At 41.2% G+C, this 18507-nt stretch overlaps 1 protein-coding gene across 1 annotated transcript in view; it reads right to left on the bottom strand.

The window, feature by feature from the left end:
- Window positions 1–18507, bottom strand: part of LOC101650312 (interferon-induced very large GTPase 1-like) — a 56362-nt gene that overhangs the window by 10704 nt on the left and 27151 nt on the right. Inside the window, exon 2 of the mRNA XM_004717130.4 lies at window positions 8649–8808. The gene's annotated coding sequence lies outside the window, so the exon portion shown is untranslated. The remainder of the gene's footprint in view (window positions 1–8648; window positions 8809–18507) is intronic.

The following is an 18507-nucleotide window of genomic DNA, read 5'->3' as shown; positions in this document are numbered from 1 at the left end:
TGTAAGACCCCAGATGCTGTATCATTTGATAGCCGGGCACCATCTGCTTTCTTCCCCACTTTTGCTAATGCACCCCCTTTGTCCTCAGTGATCGAGTAGGGGTAGGCCGGTGTGCTTTTTCAGTGTGGGTTTTGTTGTCTCTCAGCTTGATGGTGCTTGTTTATCTTCAGGTATTTAAGGCTCCAGGTGCTATATCTTTTGGTAGCTGAGCACCATCAGCTTTCTTCACCACACTTGCTTGTGCTTCGGGTGTTATAGCTTTTGGTAGCCAAGCATCATCTGCTTTCTTCACCACATTTTCTTGTGCACCCATTGTCTTCAGCGATTATGCCAGGTAGGTGAGCATCTCAGACTGCCAAATTGTTAGAACAAAGTGTTCTTGTGTTGGGGGAGTACTTGTGTAGTGGCCCAATGTCCATCTGTTTTCTTAATACTCGACCTATAAATATATGTACATAGATCTATTTCCCCCTCATCATATATAAATATATTTACATCTTTATATGCCTGTATTTACATCTCTATGAGTACCCTTTGCCTTCTAGTTCTCTCCTCTGTTTCTTTGTACTTTCCTCTTGTCCCACTATCATGTTCTGCCTTCATTTGGGTTTTAGGCATTCCTCTTGGTTACATTGTCCTTGATCCAGCCCTGCAAGGCCTCCCGCACCCTCCTTAACATTGATTTTGGATCACTTGTTCCCTTGTCCCTGTGCTTGTTAATACCCTCTTCCTTCCTCTCCCCCTCCCCTACCCCCATGTTCCCCTGATCTGTCATCCCGTTGTTCTCTCTTCTGGCTCGTTTATTCCGCCTATCTCTTCCAGGTAGACATGCTATGCACCATCACCAGACTGAGTGCAACGAGGCAACAACAGAAAGTAAAACAATGTCTACAAAAACAACAATACACACATATGCATACATATATAACCGTATGAATAGTTCAGGGTCTGTTTGTTTTCTTTCACGTGTGCTTTCTAGTCAAGTCTGATTGGGTGCCATGCCCCGGCATTGCCTCTATCCCTGAGGACCTCACCGCTCTGCTCCCTCTGCTGCTCTGATGCATGCCCCCAGAGGCTGGCGTTCGGGGTGGTGAGCTCATGGTGGGTGCAATTTCCGCCATTTGTCTCCAGTGTTGTCCCCAGTGGTGCAATGGGTCAACGAGGAACACTGTGTCCCGTGGTGGGGACAGCCCCGTGGTCATCTCCGTGCATTGCTTTTCCGAACAGGCACATTGTCCCCAGGGCTCAGAGAGCCAGGATGTGCTCCGCTCTTTCCTTTTCTTCCCCTTCCCCCCTCACTGGCTCACACGTGCTCCTCCGACCAGACCAGTCCCCCTTCCCCTCTTCCGGAGCTGCAGCTTCAGTGCTGTCCTCTGAAGTGAATTCCCCCTGGGGGAGGGTGGTGCTGTGCACCCAGTTGGTAATGGGGCTGACCCCTCAGGCCTCTCCATCTGTTCCCTACTTCATGTCAGCATGTTGCGTTCCTGTCTTGGAGCTCCGGGTTGAAGTCTGGTCCCTCTTTCCCTGTGGAGACAAAATCGGCACCCTCCCCCTGTGTGGATTAGTGCCCTGTTTCCCTGGCTACCCATACCTTTTTCCCTCCTCCCTTTGAGTGGGCTACCAAATGTATCCCATATGTATCCCTGGATTTAGTCTGGCCCCTGCCATATTACCTGGACCTCACCCCCGGGGGCGTATGTATACAGCATCTTCTTCCCTATGCCCTTTTTGAAAAAAATATTTTTTTTCTTTTGAGCTGACTTAGTGGACTCATGTAGTACTTGTCCTTTTGTGTTTAGCTTACTTCACTTAGCATAATTTCCTCCAATTCTTCCCATGCGGCAATTTGCTTCATGCGTTCATCACTGCTTTTTAGGGATGTGTAATATTCCATTGTATGTATGTACCAGAGTTTTTTAATCCATTTGTCTGATGATGGAAATTTGGGCAGTTGCCAGCTAGCTCCTTGCAATTGTGAACTGTGCCGTGATGAACATGGGAGCACAGATGTCTGGTCAAGGTTTGTTTTTTGTCTCTTCTGGGTATATGCCCAGTAGGGGGATTGCTGGATCATAGGGTAGCTCAATTTCCAACTGTTTTAGATATCGCCAAATCGATTTCCCTAGTGGCTGTACATACCTACAGGTCCACCAGCAGTGGACAAGAGTTCCTATCTCTCCGCATCCCTCCAACACTTATTACTTTCTGATTTCTTGAATTGGGCTATCTTTGAGAGTGTTAGGTGGTATCTCATAGTTGTTTTTATTTGCGTTTCTCTTATGGCTAGAGATCTGGAACATTTTCTCATATATTTGTTGGCCATTTAGATTTCTGCCCTTGAGAAACTCCTTCTCAGGTACTTTGCCCACCTCCTGAGTGGACAATTGGTTTTTCTTTTGTTGTAGTTTACCAGTGTGTTATAGATTTTAGTAATAAAGCCTTTGTCAGATGTGTCATTGACAAAGATGTTTTCCCATTCTGTAGTCTCTCTGATTACTCTTTTGGAGAATTCTTTCGATGTACATACGTGTTTTATTTTTAGTATGTCCCACTGGTCAATTTGTGCCTCCTCTGTGTTGGTGTCCTTCCCGATTTCCGATAGCCTATGTAATCCCTGTGCCAAGGTTTTCAGGTTTGACCCAATTTCCTCATTGATGGCCTTGATGGTTCGGGGTTTGACCTCAAGATCTGTGATCCACCTTGAGTTTATTCTTGTGCATGGGGTGAGGTAAGGGTCTTGCTTCATTTTTCTGCAGCTACATATCTATTTTTTCCAGCACCATGAATTGAAGAGGGCATCCACTTCCCATTTGATATTTTTGGGCCCCTTATCAAAGATCAGTTGTCTGTATGCCAATGATTTTATTTCTGGGTTTTTAATCCCTTTCCATTGGTCTGAATATCTATCGTTATACCAGTACCATGCTGTTTTGACCACTGTGGCTGTGTAATAGGCGTTAAAGTCGGGTAAAGCAAGCTCTCCGACTTTGTCCTTCCTTTTGAGGAGTTCTCTACTAATTCTCGGTTTCTTCCCCCTCCATATGAGGTTGGTAATCTGTTTTTCCAGCTCTTTGAAGAAAAAGTTGCTGGAATTTGGATCAGGATAGCATTGAACTTGTATAGTGCCTTGGGTCGAAGGGACATCTTTACAATATTGAATCTGCCAGTCCACGAGCATGGGATCGTCTTCCATTTGTTGAGGTCATCTTGGTTTCTTTTAATAGCGTTTTGTAGTTTTCCTCATAAAGATCTTTTGGTTTTGGTGTCAGGTATATCCCTAGATATTTCAATTTGTGTTTGGCTATTGTGAAGGGTACCCCCTTTTTGATCCCCTCTTCTGTGTCCTTGTCTGATGTGTACAGTAGTGCAATAGACTTCTGTTTGTTGATCTTGTAACCTGCTACTCTGCCGTATTCCTCTATTGCATCCACTACTCCTCTTGTGGAACTTTTAGGATTTTCCATACATAAAATCATATAATCTGCGAATAACAATAGTTTCACTTCTTCCTTTCCCAGGCGAATCCCTTTGATGTCTTTTCTTTGCCTTATATTGTTAGCTAGGACTTCCAGCACAATGTTAAATAGGAGTGGGGACAAGGGACATCCTTGTCTAGTCCCCTTTTTCAGAAGAATTAATCTCATCTTTTCTCTGTTGACTACCACATTGGCTGTTGGTTTTTCATATATAGCTTGTAGTGTATTGAGAAATGTTCCTTCCATTCCTATCTTCTTGAGAGTCTTAAACATGAATTGGTGTTGGATGTTGTCGAATGCTTTTTCTGCATCTATTGATATTATCATATGGTTCTTATATTTCTTCGTTTCAATGAGACGTATAATACTTATGGTCTTTCGTATGTTGAACCATCCCTGCATCCCTGGTATGAATCCCACTTGGTCATGGTGAATTTTTATATATTTTTGTATTCTCTTGGCTAGTATTTTGTTAAGGATTTTTGCATCGATATTCATTAGGGAGATTGGTCTGTAGTTCTCAATTCTTGTGGGATCCTTGCCCGGTTTAGGTATCAGAGTTATACTAGCTTCATAGAAGGAATTTGGGAGTTTGTCATCTTTTTTTATGTTCTGGAAGAGTTTGTGTAGGATTGGTGTCAGTTCTTCCCTGAATGCTTAATAAAATTCACCTGTGAAACCATCAGGTCCTGGGGCCTTCTTGGTTTTTAATTCTCTTATCGCCTTGTCTATTTCTTGTACTGATATGTGTCTGTTGAGGTCTTTGATGGCTATTGGGGATAATCTGGGAAGGAATTGTTTTTCCAAGAATTCATCCATGTCTTCCAAGTTTTTGAATTCATTGGAGTACAGTCCTTCATAGTACTATGTAATTACCCTTTTGATTTCACTATGGTCCGTTGTAATAGTCCCTCTTCCATCACTCATCCTTGCTATTGAAACGCGTTCCTTCCTTTCTTTGGTCAAGTTCATGAGAGGTCTGTTGATTCGATTTATCTGTTCAAAGAACCAACTTTTAGCAGCATTGATTTTTTCCATAGTTTTCTTATTTTCTCTCTCCTGAATCTCAGACCTAACTCTTATTATTTCTTTTATTTTTCTATTAGTTAGATTTTCTTGCTGACTCTGCTCTAGTTGCTGTAAATTTTGTGTCAGTGTATCAATCATATGCCTCTCCTTCTTTATGTGTGCATGTAATGCTATGAGACTACCTCTGATGACTGCATTTGCTGTGTCCCATAAGTTCTGGTATGTTGTGTTTTCATTCTCGTTGGTTTCTAGAACTTTCCTAATCTCATCTCTGATCTGGGTCAGAACACTCTCCTTTTGCAATGGAGAGTTATTCATTCTCCAATGGCTTGCCATTACTTTCTTTATCTTCCTTTGGTTTATTTACAATCTTATGGCACAGTGGTCAGAGAGACAGGTCTGTATGATATCAATGTGCTTGAATTTATGTAGATTTAACTTATGTCCTAGCATGTGGTCTATTTTAGAAAATGTGCCATGCGAGCAGAATAAAATGTGAATTCCTATTTGTTTGAGTGGAGAGCTCTGTAGATGTCTATCAGGTCACATTGTCTAATTGTAATGTTTAGATCTCTAGTCTCCTTGTTGAGTTTCTTTCCAAGTGTTCTGTCTTTCTCAGAGAGTGGTGTATTGAAATCACCTACTATAATTGTTGAGGCTGTGATTTCTTTTTTTATCCTTGAAGTGTTTGCTTGACATATTCTGCTGGATGCTTATTTGGCGAGTAAATGTTTAGAATGCTTATTGGTTCTTTCTGTAATGTTCCCTTGAGGATTATATAGTGCCCATCCTTATCTCTTTTTATGATTTGCACTTGGAGGTCAATTTTATCTGAGATTAGGATTGCAACCCCTCCTTTTTTGAATTAGAGCTTGACTGATAATGTCTCCATCCTTTGATTCTCAGCCTGTTTTTATCTGTAATGTTGAGGTGTGTTTCCTGTAGGCAGCAGATCGAGGGTTTGTTTTTTCCAAGCCAGTCTATTAGCTTTTGTCTCTTAAGGCCGGATTTCAAACCATTAATATTCAGGGTTATTACATCTATCTGTGGACCCTGTGAAGTCATTTTTATCTCTCTTGTGTTGGGTATTTTCCTACCTCCATTTCTTTACCATGGATTGTGTATATGTGCGTTTGCGGTTCATTCTTGCCTTCTTTCCATCGTTGTGCCAGTTTTATCTTGGGGGCTGTTTTCCCTTTGACGGTCTCTGGGTGGAGTTTTTCTGTGTGGTGGTCTCTTGTATGTGCTTGGTGAGTGTTGTTCTTCTGCCCCTACTGGGTCAGCGAGGATCTTTTGTAGTGCTGGGTTCCTTTTAGTATATTCTTTGAGGCTTTCCTTGTCCGGGAAGACTCTCACTTGTCCATCTATTTTGATCGATATTCTTGGGGGATACAGTATTCTTGAGTTTGTGTTAATTTCCTGCAATTTTCGGAACACGCTGCTCCACTGTCTCCTGTTCTTCATAGTGTCTGCTGACAGGTCTGTGCATATTCTGATCTGTTTGCCTTTATATGTGGTTGTCTGTTTTTCTCTGACTGCTCTCATAATCCTCTCCTTTACCTCATAGCTGGATAGTTTAACAACTGTATGTCTTGGTGGCTTCTTTGGGGATTCAGTCTAGCTGGCGTTCTTTCAGACTCCTGAATAGTTCCCTCATTTTCGTTCATTAAGTTAGGAAAGTTTTCTTCCAAGCATTCCATAACTATTTTGGATGTTGGTTTCCTTGATGTGGATTCTTCCTCCACACCAATAATTCTAAGGTTGTTCCTTCTCATAGTGTCAGGCATAGATCTGAGGTTTTCTTCAGCTTCTCTGATGGACTTGTTAGACTTTTTTCTCACGATTATTAATTTCTGCTTGTGAATCCTCTAGGTCACTGGTGCGGATATCAGCCTCCTTCATTCTCTGAGCGAAGTCCGTGAGTTTGCTGTTAGTTTTGTTATCTCGCCCTTTAATTCCTGTATTTTATTTCCGTTTGGTGCATAGCCTTTAATTCCTCTATCATGTCATCCTTTTTCTGTAATGCTTCCCTCATGTCCTGTATAGCTCCAAGCAGCATTCTGAAGATTTCTTTCTGTGGGAGGTCAACCTCTGCCCTTTCTATGACAGCTGTTAGGTCCAGGTGGTCCTCTGGCATTGGATTTTGTTTCTCTTTTCTTGTTGAAGTTGTGGAAGCACCTTGCTGTTTCCTGTTCAATTTGTGGGCACTTGGTGCCATTTTTCCCTGTGTCTCAGAACCCTGAGCTCTCTTTGGGAGGTTGTAGTTGTGCAAGCTGTGGTCTGATAGAAAGTATTGGCCCCAGTGCAGGGGAATGTATTTAGGGGATGGGTTGAAGATTGGGTGATCTGTTTCTGGCTGGGGGAACTTCCCTCAGGTAGGCAGATGGGAGGGGGGCCCCCGACTGGTGTGCAAATGCACCTCTTGAAGCCCAAAGGGTGGCACAGAGTGAGCAGGGAGAAGGGAAAAGGCAGTGATAAAGCCCCCAAAACTCAGGTTTCTATGCCACAGCTGAAGAAAGTTGTGCCAGCATCGTTGTGGCAGGATGCGGATCACTGTGTGTGTGTGTGTGTGTGTGTGTGTGTCCCCGCGCACAAGTGTGCGCGTGTATGGGGGAGTGGGTCTGCAGGGAGGCCCAGTGAGGGACTGGCTGGCGGATCTGCAAGGAGTGTAGTGATGCGGCACGCTCCTCTGGGCTGCGATCTCTGAGAGTGTGGGAAGGCCTGATTGGCGGTTTACATGGAGCCGAGAGGCAGGTCCTCAGACTCTAACTTCCGCCTGGCTGTGGCGCCGGGTGCACGCCTCCGGGGAGAGAGGGGGTGTATCTGGCCTGTTGGACCGCGAGGGGTGCCCAGGTGGGGGGCCTGAATCTTCAGGGGGTGGGGAAGCTTGCCTGTTGGAGCACACACATGGGCCCCGGTTACCTGCAGTGGGGTGGGGGTTCCTGACTGGCGGTTGTGCTGAGCGCCAAGGTGGGCGGGCTCAGCTTCCGCCATGCACCTAGCTGCCTTGTGGCATGGTCCGGCAGAGCAGGTGCGCAAGTGCCACACCTGAAACTCCAGGTGTCTGCATGGAGCCCTGGCTATGGGTGGGAGTACACCTCTGAGTCCAAAAGATGCTCTGAGTGGTCTTGGGAATCAAACAGACAAATTTGGTACCCCTACTCCGCCCCCAACTCTCCCCACTCACCGATCTCCTTGGAGATCTGGACGTGAGCTACCTAACAATCGGCCATCTTCCCTCCTCCGACCACCCTCACATGTTTTGAAATAGTTTTATTGTCCTATACCTCTGATACACAGTTTAACCATTCAATCATATTAAGAAGATCTGTGCAATCATCACCACAACCAATCTCAGGACATTTTTATCTCCATTCATATATCTCCTTTAGATGCTTTGTGCTTCATTTCATATTTGCTTAAATCCTCCCAAACACCAAACCAGCGGCCATCAAGTTGATTCCAACTCATAAGGACCCTATATGGCAAGTACCCTCACCTTCCTTTATTATTCTCAACCCTTTTAAATATATTTCTAACCTGCATTATGTCAGTTCTTTTGTCACCTATCACTGAGTAATATATTTTTATTATGCATTCAAATTTCTGTATAGTGATCTCATTCAAATCTGTATGTGTAGATCCCAATACATTCCTGTATTTTATGTTTTCAGTACGATTCCCCTCTAATTCCTTGTGGTCATATTTGGAGTCTATATAAAATGACATTTTGCATGTCCCAATTTCATAAATCATTCAGATTTCCCATTTCCTAACATTTCTGACACTTTGAACGATATTTCCTTATATCCACACCAGTGGATGATTAACATTTCCTTCATGAATTTAGTACTTTACGTCTTCAGTTAATTCTTCCATAAAAACAATCCCCATTCACTCTTCCTTGTATTTTGGCCTCAGTATGTCTCTGTTGGATTGCTACTGTACATCATCCTCTGTGTGTTCATTCTAACTTTGTGCTTCCCTTCTTCCTCAGTGACACTAAAGGTTGAGAGTGGATTTCAATATCAGTCTTAGAAATTGAAACCAGCCTTCCCCAGGAAAGATACCTATTATAGGTAGATGAACTTGTATAGCAAAGTCTTTAATACCACAAGTAGTTTACTAGGTAGTAAAAATTACCTGGTAAATATTTGATAGAAGAAATAGATCAAAGAGGTGAGTTTAGAGTTCAGGATACACCCACTGTTCCAGAAGGGATGAGAGGCTGAGTTGTCACGGGAGGCTAGGGAACCACAGCTGGAATCCAGAACCTTCCCTTCCCATGGAGAATCATTCACACCTAGGTTGAGAAAGAGGTGAACTTTAATGCTTTTGATCCAGCTTTGAAATTATCCATCCTTAAGTAGACCCAGAATATCTCAAGGCCTAAAATTTCATTAAAATAACTCAGGTTAGAATGTATCCACGAAGGGAAACATTGGTCAGTTTAAGACATGAAAAATATAATACTAATTTATAAATTCTCAAGGATTCATGATGGAGGGAGGTGGCAGAGGGAGAGGAAAAAATGAGGAGCTGATACCAAGGTCTGAAGTAGAAATAAATGTTTTGAAAATGATGATGGCATCAAATGTACAAATGTGCTTGACACAATGGATGATGTATGAATTGTGATAAAATTTGTACTAGACCCCACTAAAATGATTTTTTTAAAGAAAAATGTGTCCACAAGCACCCAGTGGAAGCACATGAATAGTATTTCAAGTGAAAAATAAAATTATTTGTTCTTTAAATGATTCCCAAGAAGCATGGGTAGCATAGTGGTTATGAGTTGGGCTGCATGGTTGGCAATTTGAAACCACCAGCTGCTCAGAGAGAAAAAGACAAGGCATTCTACTCCCATAAAGAGTTACAGTCTCAGAAACCCAATGGGTAATTGCTATGAGTCAGCATTGACTCGAAGACAGTGAGTCAAATGATTTTCAGAAACATTTTAAATAAATCTCATTAAAAATGTCCAACTGCACAATAGACAGGCAAAGGACATGATGTGATGCTACATCGAGTTGATTTTGACTCATAGCTACTCGGCAGGTCATAGTAAAATCACCCCATAGGGTTTCCAAGACCCAAATCATTCCAGAAACCCACTGCCATGCCTTTTCTCATGGAATGGCTGCTGACCTTTCGCATAGCAGTCAAGCACTTACCCACTGCACCATTCGGGTTCTTGGTGACAGAATAATATGAGTTAAAACAAGAATACAGTGATATTTTCAATTAGGAAGTGGACAGAATAAAAAGTAATATTGCAGATTTGAGCAAAAACCCTAGAATCACAGAACCTAATAAACACAATAACTAAAGTAGAAACTCGATGTATATGGATCCTTAAAAGAGGTTCAATGTAGCAGAAATAACATTCAGAGAAGTGAAACAGGTTAAAAGCAACAATTCAGAAAGAGGCAGATGTAGAATATAAACATGCTTATATTTGTATGTGGTAGGAGGACAATGGCTGCAACAATGAGCTTAAACAACAGTTCTGAGAATGGCACGGCATTGGGAACTGTTTTTTTGTTTTTACGTAGGGTTAGTATGAGTTGGAGCCTAGTTGATGGTAACTAACAACAACATATTCATATGTGCATATCATAAACAGCACACTGAGAATATTTAAGATTCAATGTGAGTCCCAGAAAGTAAAAAGAAAAGAAATGGTGCAGAAACAATATTTGAAGTAATATTGACTAAAATAACTTATGCAAGACAAGATTTAAGACCTTGGAAAGCCCCAGGAAATAAAATAAATTTAGACTGATAGTGAATAAAAAAAGCAAAAGCAAAGCAACCAGCAAAAACAATTAACCTATAAGCAACTTACATACACACACACACACACACATTTATACACATATATACATATTCAGGGAGGTGATTTCTCAACAACAACAGTAAAAGCCAGGGGACAGTAGAAAAGAATCCTTCATTCGTTGAAACAAAAGAACTGAGAACTTTCAATTCACTAGAAGGATGTGGCTAAGATGGTAGACTAAGTGGCTAAGTTAAGCACATACACTATGAAGATCCTTTACAACAACGACTGAAGAAATCAACTGAAGCATGTAGGGGTGACAATTCTGGAACTCAGAACTTTAAAAGAGAGTATATATACATCAATAGATCGAAAACCGATTTGAGGAAGAGAATGTACAAAAATTGTGAGCAAGGAGACATATAGAGTAATGCTGCGATAATAAGCCAGGCACAGTGTAGCCATTTTGAATTATTGCAAGGATCATTCTGACTTAGGCAAGAACCAGGTAAGTGACTCCACTGTACTGGCAACCACATAAAGGATCAGTGACCAGACAGGTAGGATCTCTACACCTACTCTGCACAATTTTCTGCTGACCAGAGGTGCTGCATCCCTTGCTTCCACCCAGCCAGCAGCTGGTTCAAATAAAGAGGATATCCAGACAATAACAATACAGAATGTGCTGTATTAAATAGAAAGATAATAATAATAAATTATGGGGTAACCTCAAAGAAAATTGGTAAACTTTCTCAACAATACAAAAAAATCATAACGATTCAAGAAAAGCTAAAACAACAGCAATGAAATTTAACTCAGCACACAATACTATATTGAACAATGAAATCATAAGAATTATAAAAACATAGACAACACCAACGAAAAAAGCAAAATGATGCCAGTAAAATCAAATTTCTCAATAATTACATTGAATGTGAATACATTAGATGTACAAGTCAAGAGACAGAATAGCAGAATGGATAAGAAAATGTGACCCATCAATATACTATCTACAAGAGACACACCTTAGACACTAAGACAAAAATAAGTTAAAACCAAAGGATGGACACATATTTCAAGCAAATTGAAACAAAAAGAACAGCAGTGACAATTTCAATTTCTGGTATGGCAAAACCAGCAAAAGACACAAGGATGACATTATATAATAATTACAGGGTCAATACAACAAGCAGATAGTGCCATAATACATTTCTATTCACTCAATAAAAAGCCCCCAGTTACATAAATCAAGCAACAGAATTGAAAAGAGAAATAGACAACTCCACAAAATAGTACGTTAGTTAGCACACCACTTTTGATGAAGGACAGAACTAGAAACTCAGAAAAGGTACAGGAGATCTAAACAACACAATTGTCTTATTTATCTAGTGCTGCTATGACAAAAATACCACAAGGGGATGACTTTAGCAAACAGAAATTTATTCTCTCATAGAAAAGAAGGTTAGAAGTCCAAATTTAGAATACTGTCTCTAGGGGAAGGCTTTCTTCCTCTGTTGGTTCTGGAGAAAGGTTCTTGTCGTCTTTCAGCATCTTTAAGACCACTATTTTTTTTCTTTCAGATTTCCATGAGTGTTGGTAGCCATCTTCCCCTGGGTCTAAAGTTTCTCAATGCAAGGACCCCCAGTCCAAAGGATGCACTCCAATTCTGTTTCATTTTTCTTGGTGGTGGTAGCAGGTGCATCTGATTTCTGTTCAATTCTCTCTCCTTTTATCCCTACTAAGGTAGTAGGTTTTGTGGGACACACCCCAGGGAAACTGCCCTTACATTTCATTACAACTATGATGGGATTAGTGGTATTGTATTCCATCATAGAGGCCACAGTGGCACTGTGTGTTAGACATTGGATGACTGTCTGTAAAGTTGATAGTTCAAACCCATGAGCTGCTCTAGGGAGAAAGACGAGGCTGTATGTACCTGTCAAGATCTATAGTCTTGGAAACCCTGTGGGGTCACTAGGAGTTGGAATTAACTAGATAGCAGTGGGTTTTGCTTGCTTCGGTATCCCCTCTTTTGGCTTTTCTTATCAGCTTACTTCATGGGGATCATAAATAACTGCTCAACATGGTCCAGCTAAGTTATCACATATTTTATCAGGTGAAATAACTCAACCCATGACAAAAATCAGCCACCTGGACCTCAAGGAACAGCCCTCTGACAAGAGTACATTATGCATTCCTTCCTTGTGCACACAGAACATTGTCTACAATAGACCAAAGTTAGGCTGCAAAGCAAGTGTATGTAAATTTTAAAACATCAAAATGGTGAAAATCATCTTCTTAGATCAGAATGTTATAAAACTACAAACCAACGACAGGAAGAGTACTGAAAAAACTCAAATAAATGGAAACTGAACAACACACTAGTTAAAACTACTGGATAGTAGTACAAATGAAAAAATGGGGAAAACTATCCTTGCGTCAAACAAGAACAAAAGCACAACATAATGAAGCCTTGGTACACAGCAAAATAAGTGTTCAGTCGATAATTTATAGCAACAAACACACACATCCATAAATAAGAAATAACCCAAATCAGCATCTGGACACAACATCAGCCACAACTAGAAAATGAACAGCAAAAGAGAACATAAAGGAACTGCAGTAGAATCAAATAAACTTAAAAGAAAAAAATCACCAAGACTAGAATTTGTGTCTTGGAAAGCATTAATAAAATTGGCAAAGCACTTGCAAGTTTAAAAAAGGAAAAAGACACAGAATGTGCACATAACAAATATTAAATGAAATGGGAAATGTCACAACATACTCAACTGAAGTGGAAATGTTCCTGACAGAATGTTATCAAGAACTCTGCTCCAACAAGTGTTAAGACCCAGAAGTGGACACATTTCTAGAAAAACACTCTATTCCCAAAGTAGCACAACCTGAGGCCAGGTTAGAATAGATTAGAATAGATTGTCAAAAAGAAGAAATTGAATGGGTAATTAAACATTCCCAACAAAGTTCTGGCCAATTCTACCAAATACTCAGAGAAGAGTTATCACTGATTCTACTCAAACTACTCCACAACAAAGAAAGGGTGGAATTTTGAAAAACTCATTTTATGAAGAATGTATAACCTTTATACCACTAAAACAGAAAATTATAGATCAATGTCCCTTATTAAAAGAGGCCAAAATTCTCACAAAATCCTAGCATGGTAGTCAAGACAGCTTGGTATTGGTAAAATGACAGACACACGGACCTAGGCAACAGAATTTAGAACCCCAAAGTACATCTGTCCACTATGGACAATTGATGTTTGACAAAGGGCTGGAACTCATTAAATGGAGAAGAGAGAGTCTCTATATATACATTTGCAGAAAATGAAAGGATTCATATATCTCATCATAAAAGAAAAATGAACGCAAGTTAAATAAAAATCTAACAGTGCAGCTTTACATAGTAAAGGCTATCAAGGAAAAACAGAAGCACACTTATGGGTCCTAACACATGAAATAACTACCCTATGAAACATAAATAAAATTACACAGAAGAAGACAAACTAGACAACTAGGACCTTCGAAATCTTAAATATTTATGCACTGAAAGACTAAAGACAGAACTTACAGAATGATAAATTATTTTAGTAATCACTTATCAGGAAAGGGACACATTTCTAAAATATATAGACAATATCAACACCTCAACAACCCAAAGCCAACAATCTGATTACAAATTTTGAGCCCAGGAAAGCAACAAAGCCCAAGTGGAGGAAGCACACCAAACTCTGTGATCATGAGGTTTCAACAGGATAAGTATCAGACATCATAAGACCCAAAACACCAACCATATCTATGCAAACAAGGGGGGTCGGAATGGAGACCCAAAGCCCATCTGTAGATAATTGGACATCCCCTCACTGAAGAATCACAAGGAAGAGAGGAGCCAGCGAGAATGCAGTATAGCACTGAGGAAACACACAGCAATCCTCTAGTTCTTCAATGCTTCCTCTTCCCACTATCATGACCCCAGTTCTATCTTACAAATCCAGTTAGACCAGAGCATGTACACTGATACAGATAAGAGCTTGCAACACAGGGAATCCAGGACAGATAAATCCCTCAGGACCAAATAATGAGATTAGAAATACCATGAGGGTAGGGGTAAGGTTTAGGGGTAGGGGGAGAGAATGGGGGAACTGATCATAATGATCATTGTACAGCCCTCCCCACAAGGGGAATGAACAACAGAAACATGGGTGAAGGGAGACAGATGATAGTGTAAAATATGAAAAATAAAAATAATTTATAAATTATAAAGGGTTTACAAAGTGGGAGGGTGGGAAAGGGAAGGGAAGAAAGAAGACATGATCTGACACGATGACCCCTTGCTGGAGTATACCGTGACAAAGGACAATACTGGGGGCACAATGGGGAGTAAGTCCAGTCTGACACCACCACCCCTCTGCCCCCCCAACACACATCAGGGAAATCAGAGGGAACATAATAGATCAGCAAAGGGAGCAAAGTCATGCCACAAAGGCCCTGAGGAGCCCCCAAAGTCGACTTCAGGGAAGGAGGGGCCGTTCCCAGAACCCTCCAGGACAGGGAGATAGTCATAGAGATCATCAGACAGATCTGGAATTATCTATGCCTTTTCATTTGCTAGTTATTTTTATTTTTCTTTATATATATATATTTTTCTATTTTGATTTTTTCTCTTTTTATTTAAATTTTTGTTTTATTTTTGTATTGTCTATGTTATTGTTGGTTTGCCTACCTAGATAAGATAGGCATGGGAAGCAAGCCTGAGGAGAAAGCAATGGCACCAAAGGTTCCAGAGGGACTCAGGGGGAGGAAGGTGGAGGGGGAAAGGTACCTGTGAGCAAACAATGACATACAGTGGAACAACTAGGGAATTAATATCAACAACGAGGAGGACATAGATCCTGGGGGTGTTGGAGCAACAGCAATCGAGCTGAGAGGAATTACTAAGAGGCAGAAGAAGGGTGAGTGTGTTAATGGAAAAGAGGAAGGTAAAAGGAAACAGATGAAAGATCTAGGAAGCAAATCTATTGATAGAGGTATAAACATAGGGGTGCACTTACGTAAATATATTAATTAGCAAAAACAGAGGTATTGGTATAGGTGCATATATTCATATAGCAATACATTGAGGAGGTGGATGGACTTCGGGCCTCTGCTCAAGCCCTCCCTCAATGCAAGGCCACTTTGCTCTAACAACCTGGCATTCTGTAATGCTCACCCTCCCTGCACGAATCCTGAAGATAAAATGGGTGCACAAGAAAATGTGCTGAAGAAAGCTGTTGGTGCACGGCTATCAAAAGATATATTGTCTGGGGTCTTAAAGGTTTGAAGTTAAACACGCAGCCATCTAGCATAGATAAACAAACAAACAAACAAACATATTGTTGAGATAGATGGGGGTCAGAGCAGAGACTCCAAACCCATCTGTAGACAAGGTAACATCCCCTCATAGAAGGGGTACAAGGAAAGGATGAGTCAACCATTTTGAAGTATAGCACTGATGAAACACACAGTATTCCTCTGTTTTCTAGAGACTTCCTCACCCCCCACTATCATGACCCCAACCCTGCCTTTCACTTCAGGCTAGGCTGGAGCATGTACACAGATACAGATAAGAGCTCAGGACATACAGAATCCAGACCAGATAAAACCCTCAGCCACAGAAATGGGAGTAGGGAAGCCAGGAGAGTAGGGGGAAAGTGGGGAGAGGAAGGCAGAATAAACCACAGGGGAACAGAGGCAGAGGTCAGTGTAAGATATGAAATAATAATAATTTATAATTTATCAAGGGGTCATGAGGGTGGGAGGGGGAGAGGGAGCATAAAAGAGGAGCCAATACCAAGGGCTCAAATAGAATATAATAATGATCACAACAAATGTACAATCCATACATACATCAATTGTGAATAGCACATTATACAATTGATGTATGTATGGATTGTGATAAGAGTTGTATCTCATCGTGAATGAGGGTAGCGCATGATGGAGACCCAATGCCCATCTGTAGACAACTGGACATCCCTTGCAAAGGGGTAGTGGGGAGGAGATGAGTCACTCAGGGTTCAGTGTAGCAATAATGAAACTCACAACCTTCCTCTAGTTCTTAAACGCTTCCTCCCCCTAACTATAATGATCCTAATTCTACCTTGCAAACCTAGTTAGACCAGAGGATGCACAGCGGTACAGATGGGAACTGGAAACACAGGGAATCTAGGACAGATGAACCCCTCAGGACCAGTGGTGAGAGTGGCAATACTGGGAGGGAAGGGAGTGTAGAAAGGGGGAATCGATTACAAGGATCTACATATAACCTTCTCTCTGGAGGATGGGCAACAGATGGGTGGGTGAAGGGAGAAGCCGGGCAGTGTAAGAGAAGATAAAATAATAATTTATAAATTATTAAGGGTACATGAGGGAGGGGGGAGCAGGAAGGGAAAGGGAGGGTAAAAAGGAAATGAGGTGCTGATTCCAGGAACCCAGGTAGAAAGAAAATTTTGAAAATGATGAGGGCAACAAATGTATAATGTGCTATTCACAATTGATGTATGTATGGATTGTGATGAGTTATATGAGCCCCAATAAAATGATTTAAAAAAAAATAAGAAAGTGTCACAGACTGACAGAAGGATGAGCAAATCTGTTTTGGAAGAAGTACAATCAGATTGCTCTTCATAAGCCAGGATAGTAGACGTTGTCTTACATAGTTTGAACATGCTGTTAGGGGAGACCAGTCCCTGAAGAAGGACATTATGCTTGGTAAAATAGAAGATCTGTGTAAAAGAGGAGTGACACAAATAAATGGGTTTACTGGGGGAGCTGTCACAGTGGGCTCAAACTTAACAATGGTGGGAATGGCACAGGACCAGGTAGGGGCTCATTTTACCATATATAAGACTGACTCAACAGCATGCAACAGCTGCCCAACACGACTGTGAGGACTAGATCAGACTTTACAGGGAAAAAGCCTTGGAGCACGCCTAGCTAGTAGTCATCATCATTCTGTTATTTACTTTTCACAGATATCCTGCAGAGCCTTTGCAGGTGAAGGCAGGTTTCAGAAACGAAGTAACTTGTTTCTGATCACAGCAGCTAGGAAATGTGGAATAGACGTTTTAACTCACTATAGATAGCTTCAGACACCAAAAGTACAATTCAGTTTTACAATCATAATTTATATAGGAAAGTGTTTATTTTTTAAAAGTCTGGCTATTTTTGTGCTATATAACATACTCTATGGATACACATATGCAGTATTTTCAATGCAAATAATTGTATGATTCTATGTTTGTTTGTTTACTAACCTCTCTCTCAGTTTAGATATTTTTATAAGCATGTTATCGTAATTTTTTAACATGATGCTGTATGTGTTTGACAAAATGTTTACATGTATGGATTGTGATAAGAGTTGTAAGAGCCCCCAATAAAATAAACATTAAAAAAAAAGGGAGACAACAAATGCTGTCCATAGCTGAGAGAAATTGGAACCCTCATACACTACTGGTGGGAATGTTAAATGGTGCAACCACTGTGCAAAACGGTATAATGTTTCCTTAAAAAGTTGGAAACAATATTGCCATATAGTCCAGCAATCACACTACTAGGTACATATTTTAGCTCAGTAAGGGCCATGACTGAAACAGCTTTAAGCACGCCCACATCACAGTAGCATTATTCTCTTTGCAAAAAGATGGAAACAACCTGTGTGTCTATCAGCAAGTGGAAAAAACTCTAGTACATACATAGAATGGAATACCATGCAATGTTAAAGAATAGGAATGAATCTGCAAAACACTTTGTTATATGAATGAAGCTGGAGAGCATTATACTGAGTGAAATGAATAATCCTCAAGAGACCTAAATATTGTATGAGAGCATTACTATAAAAAGTCAAGAAAGACTTCCGGGAAGATGGCGGACCAGGGTACCCACTTACTCTGAGAGCTCTCTCCAACAAGGCGGGTTCGGTGTCCAGGTAGCCGAGTGGTAAGTGAGAGACAGTACCCTGGGGCCAACAGCCGGGCCCCCACCCCACACATTTGCCCTGAGCCGGGGCCTCGGTGATCCAGGCACCGAATTGTGGGACATCGTGGGTCCCTAAGCCCTGGCAACCACGACCCAGACTTGCTGTAGCCCCTCTCCATCCCCAGACCAAGAACCTGCGCCCAGATTTGCTTGCCTGCTCTGCGGAGACACGCACAGAAGTGGTGTGACCCCC

The sequence above is a fragment of the Echinops telfairi genome, unplaced genomic scaffold, assembly GCF_000313985.2.
Source record: "Echinops telfairi isolate 266 unplaced genomic scaffold, ASM31398v2 ScPeMD7_41;HRSCAF=154, whole genome shotgun sequence".
NCBI lineage: Eukaryota > Metazoa > Chordata > Mammalia > Afrosoricida > Tenrecidae > Echinops > Echinops telfairi.
Note: the sequence above shows the minus strand (reverse complement) of the source record. Positions and strands in the feature narration are given on the sequence as shown.